General features: G+C 36.4%; 1 long non-coding RNA gene across 7 annotated transcripts in view; it reads left to right on the plus strand.

Moving 5' to 3' along the window:
• The window catches only part of LOC138714950 (uncharacterized), a 31,235-nt gene extending 26,060 nt beyond the window's left edge, over window positions 1–5,175 (plus strand). For 5 of the 7 annotated variants that reach the window (XR_011336125.1, XR_011336128.1, XR_011336131.1 and 2 more), the window contains exons 2-3: window positions 4,592–4,700; window positions 5,074–5,175. This is a non-coding gene — a long non-coding RNA (uncharacterized lncRNA). Of the gene's footprint in view, window positions 1–74; window positions 1,322–4,591; window positions 4,701–5,073 lie in introns of those variants that run through there. The other 2 variants (XR_011336126.1, XR_011336129.1) reach the window with 2 other exon arrangements.
• Window positions 5,176–5,973: the final 798 nt, after the last annotated feature.

A 5,973-nucleotide genomic window follows, 5' to 3' on the forward strand; every position in this document is an offset into this window, starting at 1 on the left:
AAGAAAAGAGGGACGAAAGACTAGTAGAAATGGAGAACAGTTTTACAAAAAGTCTATTTTTACACGAGTATTTTCCCTGGACCAGATATATACCGGTAATAAAAGACTAGAAGTGGAAAATAGTTTTTTTTTTTTTTTTTGCATGATCGTGTTTTCTTCTTCTTCTTTAAAGCTATTATTGTTAGGCCTTGAAAGTTAGAATTTCCACACAGAAACTTGTTGCTAACTTGCTAGGAAAACCATTCTTCATATCCTATACTGAAATAGGCCCATTACAGTGCACTTATTGTTACTTAGTTATCATTATAGTGCAGTTTTGCGAAGGCTTTGGAATAATATTGCTCTAAATTTTCAATGAAAAGTATATTGGAATTTTTAAAATACGATTGTGCAAAAAATGTTATACAATACACGTTTGTGAAGTGCATTATAAAAGCTCGAAAATTGACAAACTCGCTCTGCTCGTTTTTCAAACTTTTCCTCGATTTTGTAAAAAGCACTTCCCAACCTTGTATCGTAATATACTATTACTACGAAAACATACATTTTTACACGAGTATTTTCCCTGAACCAAAAATACACCCCGAGACTAGTAAAAAATGGAAATCGCACAAAATTAGTCAATGAGTTATCACACCTGGAACACACCATTGTTCTCGATCTCGATAACTTAAGCGCGGTAAATGGTGAGGTTCATTGTTACGTAATCCACCCTACCGGCACAGTCTAGTATATACATCACGAAGCTTGAGTTGATGAGGGTACTAGGAACAATAGACTGTGCAGGTACTAGTTCGCATTGTTGTTGATGAGGCGTTGGTAGCGATCCTAGTGGTTAGCAACTATCTGTGGATGCATATTTCCTATGTATTGAGTTTCGTGACTGTATATATTAGACGTGCTACCGGGCTGCAGTGTATACTGATGTAATATATCCTCTGCACTGTTTGTATCCCTGAAAAATTGACATCACAGCGAGAAATATGATGTTCGAAAGTGATTAATTTGCTAATTTTCGGTACTGGTATATAAAGAACATTGCCTAAATTTGAGGTGGGAGGATGAGATTATAGTTACCACAGCGTTCATATTCTTAGATCTCTGTGATTTGTAGGTTATCCAAATGATTTTACAATGTGCTACAAAATGGCTGTGTTGAGGAACACCTGTAGAAGAAGAAGAAGTAAGTTTAAACAACATTTTATCTTTATGTAGTATCCGTTGGCGACCCTGTTAATGTTCGGGATCGAGATCGGGACCAGGCTATCCAGTTCTTCTGGTGTGTGCGACGCGTAAGGGTAGGTTGTTTGCAGGTAGGCAGGTGCGTATGCCTAAATAGGTACTTCGTTTTGGAGAGAGTTTCACTAACCATAACGTGATGTATTTGGAATTGGCAGTACGCAATATTAATTTGCAATATATCAATTTTAGTTATAGCTACGCATTACTGCTGCAAATTGAGATTCAAAGCAGGTTTCACAAATAAGATGTCTGTCCAATGGGCTCAACCAATTATCAAATATGGCTGCTGGCGTAGTTAGCGTTACATCCCCACGCGCTAAAATATAAAGTATTATTTCATACAGCCAAATTGCTTTTGTAACGTTTGATACCATGGCAACCTAAGTTCCGGATATAATAAAATTAGATTCGCAATATATCAAGCAGATCTTTGAGTTTTGTAGCAGTCATAATTACCTACAGCATATACCGGTACTGTAATAACCGGGATAGGCTAAGATTTTCCATAGCTCAGTATAGGCCTATCCTACAAATAGCAAATGCCAGGAATTAGGAATTGCTAAATGACTTCTTGAATTGTATCGTGAGAATAGGTTTGTTTGTGTATCAGTAGGTAAATTTGTCAAAAATAAATGATCATTCAGTATAGACCTTGAGCAAACCGACATTTTGTCCAAAGTTAGCATACGGCGGCCATGTTGGGTTTCTCTGCAGCCTAGTAGGTGAAGTGCTGATTTGGTGTAAGATTTCAAGGTCTGTTTTCAGGTTTCCACGGTAATTTATTATTGCATTTAATAATAGCTAGAGAAATTGCGCAGGTGTCTGATTTGAATCACATTTGTTCATTTGCAATTCATTATTGCATTTCAAGTTTCGTTCCTACTAAAATTTGGAGACAGGTACGCTTAGACGTCAGTTCTAGTTTTGTGTCATGCTAGAAATATTTTTTCTTAAAAGGCCAGATCTTCCATCGGTATTGAATTACGTTTTTCGGATCCAGTGATGAAGATAACGGCTTTTCTAACTTACACACAAATTCCACAATTTGGGACATCTGGCCGAAATCTACGGCTGACCACTAGGATCCAGAATACAAAGCAGAGGTTAAATTAAAAATACAATATGTTTGCGGAGAGAATATGGAACAATGATAAATTTAAAAATAAATTACTATTTGATTTCGGAGAAACATGAGATGAAAATACATTGAGTAATGAAATGAAGTAAAAAAAAATTACATAGTATTATACAAGGGATTGTGTAAAATGGATAATGAATCTCTCAATACCATTAGACAAATTGGTCAGTGTAGAGTATCCACCGCCCATTAAACCAAATATTGGTTAATGTCCTCATTAGAAAATTTAAGAGAAAGGAGAATGGTTTTGGTTAACTTAAATGAAGTTTCCCTAGCGCCAAAAAGAAGTCCTTTCACTTCCCATGTATTAATATTCATTTTGTATCTATCATTGAAGTGAGGAATACATGGGTTGTAAATAGACTTCTTTTCATTGTTAATGTTATTGGGTTGTTGATCATCCTTCTCAAAACGGACAGTGGGGTCAAGAATGAGGCTTCTTTGATTCTGGCGATCGATGGCTATAATGTCTGCTCTTCTCATTGACCCATTCTCAGCCAAGCAGTGCACTTCTTCGTAAACCTCCCACTTTGCCTTCCGAAGAGTGGTTGCGATGGAGCTTCTCACTTTATGGTGGCGTTTGTTCCTCAGTAGTTCTCGTTTAGGGCAATAACCCAAAACATGCCCAAGGGTTTCTACTTCACTGCATCCTGGATGACGACACTTTTGATCTTGAAAGGAACGACCTGGCACTGATCGTACTGCTGTGATGTTTGTGGACATCTTTATGGCATTGGTCCACTCTGAGGATGATATCCCTCTTCTATTACTAATCCAAGAGTTGTTTTTTGGATCTTCACTGTACATAACTCACGTATAAATCTACCGGTATAAATGCTAATACCACTCATCTTTTTCAGTTACAAATAGATTCACAAACTGCGACAATTTATTAAATTCTGTTTGATACTTGAACATATTTTTTTCAGAACTTTGTATTCAGTATTTTTATTAGGTTGATGCATAAATTCACAGCCTTTTATTTTATGAAACCCGAACCAGTTTTTTTTTTTTACATAGAGAGCGGAAAAGATGAAACTCTGATGGACTACGATCAGAGATCTATGGTGACTGAGTTGCTGGCAGTAAATCTCAGCAGTGTTGGTTACGCATTTCATTGTAGATGACTCCTCCTTTGTCTCACCAGATCCACAACATTAGCTTGTGTGGATGGACACTACCTTTATCATGGGGAATTCCTTTCTGTTCGGGCCAAGCCATTACTTTGTCTATGTAAAAGCACAGTATTTCATCACCAGTGACAATCGGGGATATCGATGTTGACGAGCTAAATGATTACGATCAAGCAAAGAAGCACAAATAGTAACATGCTGAATTTTGTCGTTTTTGCTCAATGTACGGTACTGTACCCATACACCCAATTTTTATAACTTTGCCCATGGAATGTAAATGTTATCCAATGGTTGGTCGCAACTGATCATAATATTGGTAATCCCCGGATTGGCGTGGATCATCATGAATTAAAGTATTTTTCGTTTTCATCAAGTCCATTCTGAACGTGGAGGAACATTCAATTCAAAATTACTCTCTTTCAAACGAGAAAATCATTTTCTTGCTTTACATATTCCGATGGCATTCTCCCCGAAAATGGCACAAATGGTTTTTGTGGCCTCTAGTGCCTTTATTCCTAAGTTAAATAAAATTGAAAGAAGTATATTATATCGCAAATATTCTTCTCTTTTTTTTTTCTACTTCACACTACATTTTCAGTCCTCTGATTGAGGTTCTGGCTGATATGTAAGTACATCTAACTTGACAGTGTATGTCAGAGGAAGAACATATTGTTTCTATGGATCTGAAGCTTGACTAGTGTAATATGTAGCTGGTCAAGTATGTTTGCAATGGAGAGGAAAGGAACTGGTCACCCTACCCAATATTCTCCTGGCCTAGTTGCCTCATAAGTGATGCCTTCTTGGTATCAGTTGTAAAGTTCAGACCTGTCTTTGGACAGTTGATAAACGAGTACTACATTTTCTTTAGCCCGTAATTAACACAAACTTTCTTAAAAATTGAAAAATTCTAAACGTATCAGTAACAGTACCGTACTATGAGTACCTACTATGATATTAAAATGACAAATTTTTTTACAAAGTAGGCATTATTGTCCTGGAAAATAAAAACGCAACGAACATATGCATCAACCTGTTACTTCGTAATTTAGGTTTATGACACCCTTTCATTTTTCTGCAGAATCATCTGATGTCCCAAACATGGCTGCTACATCTCAGGCCTGAACCAGTGGCTGCTTTGGAGTGAATGAAGAGGTGGCATGCCAAGAAATGGGATTTTCTCTTTCAGAGTGAGTAAATTTCACTCAAAATCTCATCCTGTTGTTAAATTACCGAACATATTTTATAATATTGTACCACCCTCTCGTTTCTCAATTGAAAGAAAAGTATATTAAGTCGCAAATATTTTTTTCTCCTTCACACTACATTTTCTTTAACCTGTAATTAACACAAACTTTCTTAAAAATTGAAAAATTCAAGATGTATGAGTAACGCAATAGGTACTGTACTATGAGCAGGTCTATTATGACATTGAAATGACAAATTTCAAACAACTTCTTACAATGTAGGCATTATACCATAGAAAACAAAAACGCAACGAACATACGCTGATGCCTGTTACTTCGTAATTTAGGTTTATGACATCCTTTCATTTCTCTGCAGAATCGCCTGATCTTCCAAACATGGCTGCTACATATCAGGCTTGGACCAGTGGCTGCTTTGGAGTGAATGAAGAGATGACTACAAGAAAAGGAATTTTCTTTCAGAGTGAGTAAATTTCGCTCAAAATCTCATCCTGTTGTTAAATTACCGAACATATTTTATAATATTGTACCATCCTTTCATTTCTCAATTAAAAGAGAAATATATTAAGTCGCAAATGTTTTTTTTTTTACACTACATTTTCTTTAACCCGTAATTAACACAGACTTTTTTAAGAATTGGAAAATTCAAAATGTTTCAGTAACAGAATACCGTACTATGAGTACTATGACATTAAGGTAAGCATTCACTACATCGTATTGCACTCCTCGTATGAATCGCATGCAACGGATATTTTAAGTGCAGTGCGTTCACTGTAACGGCTTCACCTCATCGCCTCATCAGATTCCCCTATCAACTGTTTAAAACATAACGTCGTACAATAGACATTACTGAAAGCAGAGGAGTTGAGGTTAGGTCTATTAATTACGTCTGTTAGCGAATAAGAATTTGTAATTGTTCCATGTGTCTTAATTGAAGAGGAAGAAACGAAAGAAATATTGGTTACATAATATATTTGCAAGAAATGACTTGATTACTGTAATGGGAACGCCTCAAATTATATAATTCTTCGCAATTTTCTTCGCAATTTTCTACACGCGAAATAAGTTTTCCGTCTGCCATTTTGGCGCGACACTGAACATTGCACAACATAATAGTAACAGTTGACCAATTAAAATTGATTTATTAAAGAAGGCCATGATTGCACGCATCGGAAAAGTTGCCCATCCGAGAAACGTGGACGGATTTGCCAAGAGGCGATGCGTCCGATATGATGTAATGAACACGGTTACATAACAA

This window comes from Periplaneta americana, chromosome 15 (assembly GCF_040183065.1).
Source record: "Periplaneta americana isolate PAMFEO1 chromosome 15, P.americana_PAMFEO1_priV1, whole genome shotgun sequence".
Classification (NCBI taxonomy): Eukaryota; Metazoa; Arthropoda; class Insecta; order Blattodea; family Blattidae; genus Periplaneta; species Periplaneta americana.